The 17,014-nt window shown below is 37.6% G+C and overlaps 1 protein-coding gene across 3 annotated transcripts in view; it reads left to right on the top strand.

The window, feature by feature from the left end:
• Nucleotides 1–17,014, top strand: part of VPS8 (VPS8 subunit of CORVET complex) — a 247,363-nt gene that overhangs the window by 199,159 nt on the left and 31,190 nt on the right. The gene's annotated exons all lie outside the window — the stretch shown is intronic.

Here is a 17,014-nt window from a genome sequence, read left to right as displayed (position 1 = left end):
AGCTTTTGGGACAACAGAACTTGACAACATGAGGGCCCCAGTGTGGAGGAGGAGCAGTTGCTAGCTGCTTTGACTTGATCATTATTCTGTTCTCGATTTATTTCCTCTTCAGAGAGAGAAGAGGTGTCGCATTTGCTGTTTCTTGCTCCGTCCTCTGTGCCCCCTACCCTGTAGTTTGCCTTAACATCACTTCGTGAAAAGTTGAACCTGTTGACTTTCTGTTTTATCAGCGTTCAGTGCCATTTTAGAAGTACCCAGAAAAAAAACTCTGCCTTAGCTTCTCCCAAATAACAGTTCAGAATTTTTATACTCTGTTTGTAAGCATTCATTTTTGTTCATCCAGTGTGTATGGAACAGTATGCCAGGCACTGTGCTGAGTGCCAGGGATCCAGCAATGACAAGACATTTTGTCTTGTGGAATATATAACCAGTGAAGTTACAAACAGATTTTGAATTAGTATTCTCAAATTCTTTCTGACACCAAATATATGGTATTTTTTTCAACACCAGGTCATACACTGATTCTATCAATACTCTGGACATCAGCTGGGTGTCCAATAATTTACTAACAATGCTAACTACCAGGAGTTAGCATCAGATTCCACAGGTTTAAGGATTCATTCACACAAGACTACCCTTACTTCAAACATCACTTGCAAATGGAATGCCCCAGTTACCCACCCTTCTTTCTGACTTGGCAGACTCAGAAGTTCCCAGAATCAACCCCCCTGTATTTCGATAATTCACTAGAGCAACTCCTAGAACTTATGAAAATGCTTTACATTTACCTGTTTATGAAAGGATCCAGCTCAGGAGCAGCCAGATGGAAAAAATGTGTAGGACGAGGTATGGAGAGGAGAAGGATGCTTCCATGTCCTCTCCCAGCACGCTACCTTCCCAATACTTCAATACGTTCACTAACTCAAAATCTCCTTGAACCTGGCCATTTGAGGGTTTCTGTGGAGGTCTCATTACATAGGCATAATTGATTAAATCATTGACCATTGATGATTAAACTCAGTCTCTAGCCTCTCTCCCCTCCCCAGAAGTTGGGGATTAGGGGGGCAGGACACAGGATCGTAGAGCTGAAAGTTCCCACCCTCTAGTGACCAACCTCCAACCTGAAGCCATCTAGGAGACCAGAGATACCAGTCATCTCACTAGCATACAGAAGGCACTCTTATCACTCCAGAGATTCCAAGAGTTTAAAGAGCAAAGTACCATAAACTGGGGACAAAGACCAAATATATATATATATTATATATATATATAATATATATAAAATATTTTTTATATTTTATATTTTATATATATTCTTTTATTATTATGCCACAAGTATTTGCAGATTAACTGTGCTGTAAGAGCAGGTAATAAGTGGACTTAATCAACATGGGAAATCACAGAAGGCATCCTGAAAGTGCCATGTTAGCTGCCCTGAAGGAAAATGAGAAGTAAGCTAGACAAATTTAGGTGCAGTGGTAGTTAGAATGAGGGATACTCTAGGCCAAGGAAACAATATGGGTAGAACTAACGTAGAATCTCTGCTGTGAAGCTAAACATTGAGCATGACTGGATCAAGAACATGAGAGAGTGAGTGGTATGAGATAAGGCTGCTGTGGTATAAAGGAATCATATTAATTACTCTGATGATTGTACCAGAGAAATGGGGAGGGTATGGTGTGCCGGGGTGGCTCAGTCGGGTAAGTATCTGCCTTCAGCTCAGGTCATAACTGACCACAGGGTCCTGGGATCAAGCCCCATGTAGGGCTCCCTGCTCAGTGGAAAGCCAGCTTCTCCCTCTTCCTCTGCAGCTCCCCTTGCTTATGCTCGCTGTCTCTCCTTGACAAATAAAATCTTATTTTTCTTCTAAAAAAAAAAGGGGGATTCAAACGGGTTTTAAGGAAGGAATGATATCTGATCAGAATAGCAATTTCTTCCAGAGCAGTATTCTTAGAGTACTCTTAACTACAGTGTAAAAAATGGATTGAAAAGGGAAGCAAGAACAGATGTAGAGACCAAGAATATTGACGTAATTTAGAGGAAAGAAGTGATAACTTGTGTTAGAATGATAGAATTTGGGATGGGGAAAATACTACTTATTTGAGATGTGTTTGAGATGTGCACAAACATCAGAATAATTAATACGGTCCCTGCTTTCCTCACCACCTGCATCTCAGGCCACCCCCTTTTTACCCTCTTATCCAATCACGCTCAACTTCCAGTTCCTTGCTCTTTTCTGCTTCACAGCATTTAACTGAGAGAGAAGTTATCAGGATTTGATGATAAATGTGTTGGATAGAGCCCGTAAGACAAAGGGAGGAGTCAGAAATAGTACCCAGATTTCTTACTTAAACAGTTGATGGATGATGGTACCATTTACTGAGATAGGAAGCAGTAAACAAAGAACAGACTTGGGAAGAAGAGAATTCATTGTTGAATTTAGAGACTTTGGCAGGACTTTACATGTAAAGATGTTGAGTGTGGTTTCCAGATTGAAAATTTTATTAACTAGTCATCCAGAATGCTTCCAAGCTGAATCCAGATTCTTATGCAAATTCTTAAGTCACATCTTGGGGCATTTTAGTTGTTGTTTTTTTTTTCTCTCTTTCAGTTATATCCTATTCATGAATGAATTGTATTATCTAATTGTTTGGATATTACCAATTGTTTGGATATTACTAATTAAATTTGTCTTTCTAGATAGTCACAAGCAGCTAAAAAAGACCTTTTTTCTTTAAAAAAAAAATAAAATTGTGTTTTATCCATGTAATTACATATTTTAATACATAATTTTCAAACGTAAAATTTACGTTCCATGAGTTTTGACAGTCACCTTTACAATCAATCAACTCTTGGGTGTCTCCTGTTTCTCTTTGTAGTCAACCTTTCCCCTACTCTTTATCCCTGGCAACCACAGATCCATTTTGAGTTCTTTTTTATTAGGCTACAGGATAAAGATTGGAGTTTATTCTTTTGCATGTGGTTATCCATTGAACTGCCTTTGTATCTTAGTCAAAAATCCATTGACTATGTATGTTTAGGTCTATTTCTTGATTTTGTATTCTTCCAGTGGTCTTTATATTTATCCTTTCTCCAATACTGTGGTTTTTTAGTAAATGTGAATATCAGGTAGTATGAGTCCTCCAACTTTATTCTTACTAACATTTGACTATTCTAATTCCTTTGCTTTTCCATGTAAAATTTAAAATCAGCTTGTCAATTTCTACCAAAAAGTCATGCTGGGATTTTATTGGGATTGTGTTAGATCTACTGATTGGTCAATTTGGGGAGAGTTTATGTTTTAACAATATTGAGTCTTCCAGTCCATCAACATGGTATATCTATCAATTTATTTCAATCTTTATTTATTTATTTCACCAGTGTTTTATAGTTTGGGGCATGTAAGTCTTACATGTTTTATTTCTAAGATTTATTTCTAAGTATGTAATGACCTTTGGTGTATTGTATATTTTATTGTTTTATATTTTGCCTTCTAATTATTTGTTGTTGGAATATAGAAATGCAACTTATTTTGGTATATTGACCTTGTATCCAGGGACCAGTGACCTTAAAAAGCTTACTTGTTAGTACTAGTATTATTTTTTAATAGGTTCTTTGGTATTTTCTACGTAGACAGTCATATCATATGCAAATAAAGACTTTTATTTCTTCTTTTCAATCTTACACCTTTTATTTCTTGCCTTATAGCATTGACCTTTGGTATAGTGTTGAATAGGAATGGTGAGAAGAAACCTCTTTGCCTTGTTACTGATTTTAGGGAGAAGATGTCAAATTTTTCATCAAGTATGATGTTAATCACAGACTTTGTGTGTGTAACCTTCTTATCATGTTTTAGGAAGTTCTTTTTTATTCCACGTTTGGCTGAGAATATGTTCCTAAGTAGGTGTTGAATGTTGAAGCCATTTATACTGCACTGGTTGGCCTATACCCAATTCCACATACCTCAGACAGTGAAGAGAGACAATACTCTCTTTCACTGACTTCTTACCTTCTCTCAGAGCACCTAGAAAGGGGGAATTCTCTTCAAATTGGACCTACATGTCAAAGGCAGCTTTATTTCTGAAGCTATCTGAGGCTTTCCTATTCTGGAAGGAAAAAGAGATGACTCAGCCTTTTCATTGTGGAGGAAACTCCGGTAAGATTGCTGGTCAGATCCTTTTGGAAATCTTTGTTTGATACTTCCTAGTAAAGAAGCAGTGATTCTTGAATCATATGAAGTAATAGTTCTCTAATGAGAATTATTTGGGATTTCTTAAATTTTCTCCTAACTGTCTGTGTCTCTTATTTTTGTTACTAAGACACCGTAAAAAGATCTAGTGGATTGGTAACATAAGAAGGAAAGAGACAATGAAATTTATCAAACATATGCTGTAGATGTGTTTACCCTAATCTTCACTATTTTACGAGGGTGATATGTTCCCTCTTTTACAACTGAAGGAACTATTTGCAGAACAGAGAAGGGAGGCCAGTATTTGAACTCGGTTTGTGCAGGACCGTCATCACCGGCAGTTTTCCTGCCTCCAGCCTGTTCTATTTTTAGCATTTTGGCTTTCTTGAAACCTGGTAAGACCAATTTTTAAAATACCTCCATACCATATTGGCTGTGCTAATTAAGATTTCTTACCATGTGTGAGCCATTCCGTTTTTAATTATAAGAAAATTTAAAATGAAAATACTAGGTTTGTATTTGATAGCTTTTATTAAATGAAATTTAAATAAAGTTCTACTTTGGGGCGCCGGGGTGGCTCAGTAAGTTAAGCATCTGCCTTTGGCTCTGGTCACGATTTCAGGGTCTTGGGATCGAGCCCCACATTGGGCTCCTGCTCCGCGGGGATGCTTCTCCCTCTCCCTCTGTTCCTCTCCATCCTACTCGTGTTCTCTCTCTAATAAATAAATACAATTTTAAAAAAGAAAGAAAAGGAAGTTCTCCTTTGTTCACTTAATTTCCTTTGAAAACTCTCCCAGCCCTGGTCATTAAGTTTCAAGCAGTGCGTGGTGGAGAAGAGAAGTGAGGGCCCGCCCCAGTGACTCCAAAATCAAGCTGAGGTGGTCTGTCAGCTCCCACTTGTTGCTCGCTACTACCAGGAGGCACTGAGTGCACTTGAACCTTCTCACTGCCTCTGTAACAAGATCTTTCAGTCCAATCAGCTTTTTGTTTCCTTCTTTTCCAAGACTTGTGATAATTTTTCACTTGTTCGGTTTCTGACTCCAGCCCAACAAAATGCAATAGTTACCCTCAAAACTGTGGCTTTGGTGGATGAGGCCTGTCTTCTTGCTGCTCCCTACCTCATTTCTGTTTTGCATAAGTGGTCAATATATATAAACAAGAACTCTGTCATATTAGTTGCCTCCCAATAGCATGTGTGCACAGACATGATAGGGAGTTATTCCCCCAGAAAGCCTACTCTCCTTTGGAATAGCTACTTTTATTTCTTATGAATGGGAAGAATGACTCAAGTTTCCTTCTTTCCTTCCTTATCTCCTCACCTTGCCTCGGGTTTACAGTAGCTCAATCTGAAATGTTTAGACCCATAACTAGATCTTGCAAGTCTGTCTGATTCTCTAGTTTGATTTCAGACAAACTACATTGGAGAAATAAATTTCAATTGAAGTACTTATCAGTCTACTGTATTTTCTCCACAAGTGTTGTTCCCATATGCTATATAATATAATGTAATGGTTTTCTTAGATTATTTGTTTACTCCTATATTAAATTTATAGTAGCGAATAACCATCTTCATTGGCACTGGTGAGCAATAGGAGAAATTAACCTGCGATTCAGTTTTAAAATAATTGATCAACAGGCAACATGTGAATTCAAGGAAACATAATTGAAGATTTACTAAATTATAGTTTTAACATTATATTATTAACAGGGCTTAGAATACTTGAGAGCTGGTATTAAGCTAACACTTTTTTATTTAGATGTATTTATTTTAGAGAGAGAACACGTGAGCAGGAGAAGTGGTAGAGGGTGAGGGAGAGAGAATCCTCAAGCAGGCTCCCCACTGAGCATGGAGCCCAGTGAGGGGCTTTATCCCAAGGAACCCTGAGATCATGACTGAGCCAAAATCAAGAGTCAGACACTCAACCAACTAAGCCACCCAGGATACCCCTAAGCGAACACATTTTATGTGCCAGAAACATTCAAATTGTTATTCCTTGTAAAACTTTAACAAAAATAAACAAGTATTTAGAGACTCATTAGAAAGTTTTTTTTTTTTTAAAGATTTTATTTATTTATTTGTCAGAGAGAGAGCAAGCGAGAGCAAGCACAGGCAGACAGAGTGGAAGGCAGAGTCAGAGGAAGAAGCAGGCTCCCTGTGGAGCAAGGAGCCCGATGTGGGACTCGATCCCAGGACGCTGGGATCATGACCTGAGCCGAAGACAGCTGCTTAACCAACTGAGCCACCCAGGCGTCCCAGAAAGTTTTATAACCTATTGCTTGGTATTTTTATAGGGTTGGATAAATCATCTCCTGTTGGTAGAAAGGCATGTACATTAGTCAAATATCAAAGGCCCCCCCCCCAATTAAGAGGTAAATATCTGAGAAGAGGATTGGAAATAGCCACCTCCTCCTCCTCTTTTAATAATCAGAACAGAAAAGAATTAAATGAAATAAGCTGATACTTTTCTTGGCACTTTGAGTTAGTTTTATTTCTTGATTTTTAGAGTTGTCTAAGAAAATGTTTTATGTTTTGGAGTAGATTTATAAATAATGTCAGAGGGAAGTATTTATAACTTCCAAGAAATTATTCAATAAATGACATTTATTTATGCTCACTGGTCATAGTTTTCTTTTTTTATATAAGATTTCTTTTTTTTTTTTTTAAGATTTTATTTATTTATTTGACAGAGAGATCAGGAGTAGGCAGAGAGAGAGAGGTGGAAGCAGGCTCCCTGATGAGCAGAGAGCCTGATGCGGGGCTCGATCCCAGGACTCTGAGATCATGACCCTAAGCTGTAGGCAGAGGCTTTAACCCACTGAGCCACCCAGGTGCCCCTGGTCATAGTTTTCTATTAACTATGGTCCACTGCTTATTTAGTCTGGATCCCTGCTGTAAATCAGAGATTTGGTCTCTAAACCAAATTTAATGAAACTGAACACCGGGATTAATGCCTGTTTTCATTTGTCCATTTTTAAAGAGTGTTAGTTCCCTGTTACAAACAAGTTAGATGGAAATTAAAGGCTAAACAGTGAAATTTCAGTATTTGGTGACAGCAACATATCTCCAAAGAATATCCTATAGCTTAAATTTACAAGTTAAATGAGGGTTAATGTAGCTTAGAAGTGCATAGAGGTGGTAAATGATTCTAATTTAAATGAATCTCTTTGAGGAGACCTTTGCCCCTTTTCCAATAATCTTTCTATTATACCCTAGTATTCAGTGATTCATTTGGAGCAAATGCCAAATTCTTGGGACTAAGTACACATTACTGAACAACCCCCCCTAAAACTGAAAATATATTTCCTACCATTATGTAGCTTCCCATTATGTAGCTAGACAATAATTAAATTGTAAACAAACTATATCAGATTTGTAATTCCAACTTGTGCTAGGCTGTGAGTCCCATCAGGGCGAAGAGTAGAATGTTGTGGGAAGAACAACATGAGGGGCAGCCTGCTTTTGGAGGGTGATTCGGGAATCGCCCTCGCAGAGGTGGTGTTTAAGCTGAGACCCGAAGGATAGAAAGGCGCCAGCCATGTGAAGACCGTGCCATCAGGAGAACCGAGGGGAGCGATGACACATTCGAGGACCTGAGAGAAGCTCAGTGGTCAGAATGGAGAAACTAAAGGGGAACTTGGCAAGGAATGCGGTTGAGGAGGTACTATCATGTCCTGAGGAGCCGGGAAGGTCTGGTGAAGTTTCCTTTTTATTCTTAGAGTAGTAGGCAACACTGAAGGGTTTGAAACAGATTGCTGCGGTCCGCTTCCTGTGACTGTGGAAAATGGATCGACAGCCACATCACGATGAGCAGCTCCGTCGTCACCGCTGCCGGCGCAGTTTGAAAATCAGATGCTGAAAGTCCTGGAAATTGGCTGACTTCCCTTTGATCCAGAGATGGCTTCTGTCCAGGAGACCAGATGATAACAGTAGTGCCTGAAGAGTGTTTCGAGTCTTTATGTAGAGCTGAAGTCTTGATGGGAATGTAAACAGATGACATTTGAAAATTCTATTCAGTGAAATGTGAAAAATGCTCAACTCTATCAGTGATCAAAGAAATACAAACTAAAACAGCAATACGATGCCATTTCTTAAACTTACTGAACTGGCAAGTTATTAAAAATAACTTATTATAAAATATTAAATGATGGCACTGTCATACATTTCAAAATACATACACGTTTATATTGATGAGGATGTGAAGAGACCAACACTTTGTGCATTAGCAGTGGGAGTGCATATTGCTACAGGTCCGCAGTCCCGAGCAAACCCTCTGACCAGACAGGTTCAGAATTGAGCATTTTTCTGATTTTAAATTTCATTTTAGAAGGTAATATAGGGGCTTCAGCTTCTGACAGGATTCATTTGGAGTTTCTCGGGGAACATGGACAATGTACATACAAAGTGGTTCTCAAGACGGTGGACATCAAGCAGTGAGGGAGTGTGACTCCTGAGAGATGAGAAATAAAAAATGTGAGCCCTAGGCTCATTTTTAGTGTACTGCCAGGAGAAAGTTTCCACACCCTGGCCCAGGGAGGGAAAACTGAGGCAGAGCTCACCAGTCAGAGTTGAGGAGACAGCAAGGTGGCTGGAGTTTGCAGAACAAAGTACAGATGGGAGAGAGCTGCCCAGAGATCTGTAGATGACAACTTTCAGTATTAGGTTGAATACTGTTCACTGTATGAGGAAATAGTGTATACTCGAGGCCAGAAGAACCCATAAAAGGATTAGAGTAGCACTGCCCCCAGATCCAGAGCCAGGAGTACTGCCAGCTGGGGCACTGCATACTTCATGGGTACACTGAGTATTAACTTGGGGAAAGTTAACCCTAGACCAACTACAGCTCTGATCCCACCTAACAAAGGTGAAATGCAAAACCTAAAAAAGATCCAATTATCTAACCAAACTGAAATGCAAAACCTAAAAAAGATCCAGTTATTTCCAAATATTTCTTTAAGTTTTATTTCTTTGCAGTAATCTATATGTCCAACATGGGGTTTGAACTCACGATCCTGAGATGAAGAGTCACATGCCTTTCCGGCTGAGCCAGCCAGGCGCCCCAAATTATTTCCAACTATTTAACTACATCTCAGAACAAAGTTCAAGAATATGTTAAGGATTACAAAAGCATTTAACCCAACGAGGTGAAATTCACAATGTCTGGCATTTGATCAAGAAAGCAGGAAAAATGCAAGTCATAAAGTGGAGGGAAAAAAATAAACTATATGACATTCTGGAGAAGGCAAAACTATGGAGACGGTAAAAACATCAGTGGTTGCCAGGAGTTAGTGGGGGTGGGGTGGGGGTGAATAAATGGAACACAGAGACTTTTTGGACAATGAAAATACTCTGTATAATACTGTAGTGGTGGACATATATCATTCCACATTTGTCCAAAGCCACAGAAGGCACAACACCAAACGTGAACCCTAATGTAAACTGTGGACTTCAGGTAATAATGATGTGTCAGTGTAACGTGTCATCAGCTGTAGCAAGTGTAGCCTTCTGATGGGGCCTGTGGATGACAGGGGAGGCTGTGCATGGATGGGAGCATAGGATGTATGCAGTATTTCTGTACCTTCCTTTCAACTTTGCCAAGAACGTGAAACTGTCCTTAAAAATTGTCTTTTAAAAAAGCAATCCATTGAAACAGACCCAGAAATAGCACAGATGATAGAATGAGTAAACAAGAACATCACAAGTTATTATAATTATATTCCATATGTTTGAGAAGCTAGAGGTGAGGCTGGACATGTTCGAAAGAGATGTGGAAGTCATAACATCAATAGAACATCTAATGATTAAAACTTCAGTGTCTGAGTTGAAGAGCACACTGGATAGGATTAACAGCACAGTGGATATTGCAGAAGAAACTATTAGTGAACTTGAATATGTAGCACGACAATTATGCCAGGTCAAACAGAAAAAAGACTGGAAAGAAATGAATAGAGCAGCAGTGAATTATGAAACAACTTCAGGTGGCAAAATACACCTGTAATTGGAGTCCTGGACAAAGTAGGGGTGGGGATCATTCAGAAAAAGTATTTGAAATATAATAAAGAGAGCTCCAGTTCTAGTAATGGCAGGGTAACCTGTATTGGACAGCCTCTCTGGTAAACATTTATAAGCTCTTAACAAAATATGAAAAAAATGTTTAGGGAGGAAGCAGAAGTTTCTGATGGCTGACTTCACAAAAAAAAAAAATGGCATTTTTTGAAGTGCTGAAAAGAAAGGTAATACGGTACATATATTGTTATTAATAGAACATTCCCAATGGGGATATGTGGGATAAATAAAGACTATAAATAGCCTTATTTCACTTCAGGTGGGGTTTTGCTATCAGTGCCAAAAGTTTAAAAATGTATGTATTTTTTTGTTGTTGTTGTTTCAGTGTTTTTGGGATTTCAGAATTATAGGAAAAGGGGTGTGGATCCATCTTCCTTGTCAGGAGAAAAATTGTCAGTATGTATTTTTAAACGTCCTATACTTTTTGAAGCAGGGACTTATAGGTGCAATGGAAATAACACATCAAGAGTGTGTGCCAAGTATTTATAAGATGTTTATGACAGCATTTTTTTAAATAAAAAAATCTGAAAACAACCTAAGTGCCCCAGTAGCTTACCAATAGTTGGTGAAATTAGTGATAGCCTATCTCTGCAATGAAGGGACTGCTTAATAGAAAAATCCTGTGGTGGAACAATACAGATATGGTGAAATAAACATTTTCAACAGGTCACATGGGAAGATCACAAAACAATGGGACTCTAAATGTTAATAGTAGTTATTGCTGTGCGATCAGATTGTGATTTTTATTTCCTTTGTTTTGCCTTTTAGTATTTTCTAAATTTCTGTCTGCGAACATATATTCCTTTGGTAACCAGAACAACCAAGGCTTGTTAGAAAGAAAGAGAGAAAGAAAGAAAGAAAGAAAGAAAGAAAGAAAGAGAGAGAGAGAGAAAGAAAGAAAGAAAGAAAGAAGCGATAAGGAAGGTATCCCTATTGCTGTTAAACTTCAGATCACATTGCTTCTCTAAGTCGGAAATCATTAAAAAAGATCACAAAAGTTTAACATTATTAAGGCCATAGCTTAATATATCATCCATATCCCCAGATCTAGTGTGTGCATACCTGGATTTAAAGTGTCTCTTTCAAGCCGCATTGCCTGAGGCATTTCCAGAAGGAATTCTGTTAAATGAAAAATAAGACCTTTCATGGGTGATGCTGAACCATTTCTGTTGCCACTTCAAACACTCTCTAACTTAATCTCCAGAGAACAGCTTTCTCAGATAAATTGTCCAGCATCACGTCTAGTTCTTGGCTTGTTTTTTTAAAAATCTGCAGATTCTTTCATGAGGTCATTTTTTAAGCTTAAATATCTACTTTGCTTTGAAAATCTATTTTCTCCGTTTTCAAAAAGAGCATACCAGGAGTTAAAATTGGATCATGTTTAGCAAGCTACATCATACATCTGGAGTGAATTCCAGAGTATTAATGTCATGGTATGTTAAAGCAAAGACTGTCAAGTCTAATTTTTGCAGACCTGCTAAGACCAAAAGGACAGTCTGGACAGCCAGCTGTTTTGACCCCTGAGAGGAGGTATGTTTTCTATAGTTACTCTGAAAGTTAGAGGGGAAAGGAGGGAAAAAAAAAAAAAAAAAAAAGAAGGGCTGCAACGTGGTCCTTTTTGAATAGCTGGATGCCACAGTGATAGGAAATGCCTTCATCGTCTGTACTGGAGGCTCTTAGAAATAGACCGTCAGAACTGAAGCGGTTGGAGAACTTGAATCCATTTGCTTGCCTAATACTTACACCTTGGCTACATCATCCTAGACCGATCCTGTCTACTGTCTGTTGCAGTGCTTGCAATACGGATTCTATTTTTCCTTGTAAACTAACAAGTTGCTATTCCAATCTCAGATACTAATCCCTGTGTACTTAGTATTTGCTAGAATTCACTGCTGACACCATGTAGACTTGGAGTTTTCTTTAAGAGATAATTAGATATGCTTCAGGGTTTTTTTTTTTTTAATAAATATAGGGTTATTCATATTTTCTGTTTCATCTTGGGTCCATCTTTATAAGCTGTTTCTTAAGGAACATGTCCTTTTAATTTGTCATATTTGGGGCTCCTGGGTGGCTCAGTCTTAAGCACCTGACTCTTGATTGCTCCTCAGGACATGATCTCAGGCTCTCAAGATCGGAAACCTGAGATCCACTGGGTGTGGAGTCTGCTTAAGGTTCTCTCTCTCTCTTCCTCCCGCTCTGCCTCTCTCCCCTCCTAAAAAAGTTGTCAGATCTTTATTTTGCCTATTTTATTGGCATAAAATTGTTCATAATAGCCTCTTTTTAATGTGAATAAGTATTCCAGTATGTAGTAATATATCTTTCATTGCTGATATTATTGTTATATGTTCTCTTGATCAATCTGAGTTATAGTTTATCAGTCTTATTGATATTTTCAAAGAATAAACTTTTGGCTTTGTCAATTTTCTATAGTGTTTTGTTTGATTTCTGTTGATTGATTTCTGCTCCTTATTTCCTTCCTTCTACTTAGTTTTATTTTACTTTGATTTTCTTTTTCTAGCTTATTAAATTGGAAGCATATAGGTCCTTCATTTTAACCTTTCTTATTCCCCAGTGTAGTATAAAAAGCTGTAAATATCTTCCTCTAAGCACTATTTTTAGTTGCATCCTACAAATTTCTTTAAATGCTTTATTAAGGTATAACTGATATTAAATAAATTTACATATACAAAGGCATATAAATATGACATGTATCTATCCTTGAATTCATCACTACAATTAAGATAGTGACCCTCTCACTGCTAAAAACTTACTCAGTTTCTCCCATCTGTTCCCCAGAAACCACCAAATTGCCTTTTTGTTATAATAGAATAATTTGCATTTTCTAGAGTTTAACATGAATGGAACCATCAAGTAAGTTCTCCTTTTATTTAGCATAATTATTCAAGATTCACCCATGTTGTTATGAGAATTCATTTCTTCTTATTATGGAGTAGTACTTCAGTGTAATGCATATACCATGGTTTATTTATGATAGCACCAGTTGGTGATAGGTGTTTCCAGCTGTCCAGTTTCTGGCTGTTACAGATTAAGCTGTTTTGAAGATTTGTATACGTATAGGTCTTCATATGGACATATACTTTCATTTCTCTGGGGTAAATACCTTTGGAATGGAATGGTTGACAACTATGACAAATGTGTGTTTATCATCTTAAGAAGCTACCAAACTGCTTTCCCAAGTGGTTGTACCAGTTTATTCCTCTACCAGCATTGTATGAGGGTTCCAGTTCCTCCACACCCTTGGTATAGTCTCTTCAGTTTTGGCTACTCTACTAGGTGTGTAATGGTATCTCATTGTGTTTTACTTTGCATTTTGTGAATGACTAATGATGTTGAGCATCTTATCTTGTGCTTATTGAGTATTCATACACCTTTACTGAAATGTCCAAGTCCTTTGTGCATTTTTTTTTTATCAGATTTTTTGGTTTTTTGTTGTTGAGTTTTAAGAGCTGTCTGTATATTCTGGATATTAACTCTTTAATTTGGATATTTATCCCACTTCATTTGCAAATATTTTCTTCCATTTTATGAGTTGCCTTTTTATTATATTTACATATTTGGTATACAAAACTTTTAAATTTTGATGCAGTCCAGTTTGTCTGTTTTTTGTTAACTGTTGTTTCTGTCTTTGGTGTCATCTTTAAGAAATCATTGCTAAATCCAGTGCATGAAACTTCGTTTCCTTCTAAAGAAGAGTTTTATCGTTTTAGCCTTTGCTTTTAGGTCTTTGATCCACATTGAATTAGTTTTTTTATATGGTGTGAGGTAAAAGTCTAATTTTGTTCTTTTGCATATGTATATGTAGTTTTCTGGCACCATTTGTTGAAAAGACTATTCTTCTCCCATTGAATGGTCTTGGTACACTAGTCAAAAATCAGTGGACCTTATATGTGAAGATTGATTTCTGGTCTCTCTATTCTGTTGGTCTACATGTCTGTCTTTATCCCAGTAGCACAATTTGGATTACTGTAGCTTTGTAGTAAGTTTAGAAATTTTAAGAAGTAAATAAAGTAATTCTGTTAATAAAGTAATTCTCAATAAATTTAAGCAGATCCAAGTCATACTAAAGAAGGTTCTCTGATAACACTAGAATTAACTTAGACTCAGCAACTTTGGTCTTTTTCAAGATTGTTTTGGTTATTTAGGGTCCCATGAGGTTCCATATGAATTTTAGGATGGACTTTTTTTTTTTTTTTAAGATTTTATTTATTTGTTTATTTGACAGAGACCACAAGTAGGCAGGGAGGCAGGCAGAGAGGCAAAAGCAGGCTGTCTGCAGAGCAGAGAGCCCACTGCGGGGCTCGATCTCAGGACCCTACGATCATGACCTGAGCCGAAGCAGAGACTTTAACCCACTGAGCCATCCAGGCGCCCCAGGATGGGCTTTTCTATATCTGCTGCAATGCCACTGGGATTTTCATAGGGATTGCCTTGAATTTGTAGATTTTTGGGGTAGTGTGGACATCTTAACAATTAAGTCTTAACAGTCCAGGAATACAGGATGTTTTCTTTTTATCTTTGCCTCCTTGGCTCAGTTTATTCCTAAGTTCATTTTGATGCTATGGTAAATGGAATTGTTTTAATATTTTTTTCAAATTGTTCATTATTAGTGTACAGAAACACTGATTTTTGTGTGCTGATTTTGTAGCCTGCTATTTTATTTAATTTGTTTGTTCTAACAGTTACTTTTGTCGACTCTATAGAGTTTTCTACATAAAACCTGTCATCTGAAAACATAATTTTATTTTTCCCCTTTCCAATTTGATAGTCTTTATATCTTTTTCTTGCCCAATTGCCCTGGCTAGAATTTCTAATACTATGTTCAGCAGAAGTGGTGAAAGAAAACAAGCATTCTTGTTTCTAATTTAAGAGGAAGAGCTTTCCGTCTTCATCACTGAGTGTGATGTTAGCTGTGGGTTTTTTTTTTTTATACACGGCCTTTATTGTGTTGGGGTAGTTTCCTTCTAATCCTAGTTTGTTGCATGTTTTTATCATGAAAAGGCAAATACTTTGTCCTGCATTGACTGAGATGATCATATAGTTTTTTTCCCCTTAATTCTCTTAATGTGGATACCACACTTACTGATTTGTATATGTTGAAGCCTCTTTGCATCCCAGGGATAAATCCCACTTGATCATGGTGTGTGATCCTTTTAATATGCTGTTGAATTCTGTTCACTAGTATTTTAATATGCTGTTGAATTCTGTTGAGGATTTTCCATCTTTGTTCACCAGGGATATTGGCCTGTAATTTTCTTTTCTTTTTTTTTTTTTTAAGATTTTATTTATTTATTTGACAGAGAGAGATCACAAGTAGGCAGAGAGGCAGGCGGGAGCAGGGGGAAGCAGGCTTCCCGCTGAGCAAAGAGCCTGATGTAGGACTCAATACTAGAACCCTGAGATCATAACCTGAGCTGAAGGCAGACGCTTCACCCACTGAGCCACCCAGGTACCCTGTAATTTTCTTTTCTTGTAGTATCCTTGTCTGGCTTTGATATCAGGGTAATGCTGACCTCCTACAGTGAGGCTGGAAGTGTTCCCTTCTCTTTAATTTTTTGGGAGAGTTTTTGGAAGATTTGGTATTCTTTGAATGTTTGGTGGAATTCACCAATAAGTTTTCTGGATAGACCTGCACTTTTCTTTGTTAGGAGGTTTTTGATTACTGATTCAATCTTCTTACTAGTTGCTGTCTATTCAGATTTTTTGTTTCTTCATGATTCATTCTTGGTAGGTTGTGTGTTTCTAGGATCTAATTTCCTTTTGACTTCTTTTTTTTTTTTTTTTTTTTAAGATTTTATTTATTTATTTTTTGTCAGAGAGAGAGAGAGAGAGCGAGAGCGCAAGCGCACAGGCAGACAGAGTGGTAGAGGGAGAAGCGGGCTCCCTACGGAACAAGGAGCCCGATGTGGGACTCGATCCCAGGACGCTAGGATCATGACCTGAGCCGAAGGCAGCTGCTCAACGAACTGAGCCACCCAGGTGCCCCTCCTTTTGACTTCTTCTTTGACCCATGGGTTATTTGAAAGTATAACTTAGATCCTAAATAACTGGAAATGTTTTTTGGAGATCTTTCTTGTTGCTGAGTCTAAGTTACTTCTAGTGTTATCAGAGAACCTTCTTTAGTATAACTTGGATCTGCTTAAATTTATTGAGAATTACTTTATTAACAGGAAATAATCTGTGTGGTGGTCCATATGTACCTGAAAAGAATGTGTATTCTGCTTTTGCTGGGTGGAGTGTTCTATAAATGTCCAGCTGATCTAGTTAGTTGATTGTTTCCTGCAAATCTAATAAATCCTTTCTAAATATCTGCCTCCTTATTCTTTAATATATTGAAAGAGAAAGGTGTGGAAATCCCTGACTATAAAATCTTTTTACTTCTTTCAGTTCTATAAATTGTTACTTATTTTTAAGCTATTAGATGCATTGATATCTGGGATTGTTAGGTCCTCCTTATGAATCAACCTCTTTATTATTCTGAAGTGATCTTCTTTATCCCTGGTAATAATCTTTGCTCTGAAATCTATTGCTAGCATGGTAGATCTTTGCAGTCCTTTTGCTTGTAACCTATTTGTGCCTTTTTAAAGGCACATTTTAAATGTGCACGTTTAAAATGTGATTTTGCACGTAACATGTAGTTGAGTCTTGCTCTTTTTTTCTGATCTGACAATCTTTTTCAACCCTCAGGTATTTCAAGATATCCCTACACCATCAGTCTTCTCTTTCTTGAGCTCCAAACATCT

The sequence above is a fragment of the Mustela erminea genome, chromosome 1, assembly GCF_009829155.1.
Source record: "Mustela erminea isolate mMusErm1 chromosome 1, mMusErm1.Pri, whole genome shotgun sequence".
NCBI lineage: Eukaryota > Metazoa > Chordata > Mammalia > Carnivora > Mustelidae > Mustela > Mustela erminea.
Note: the sequence above shows the minus strand (reverse complement) of the source record. Positions and strands in the feature narration are given on the sequence as shown.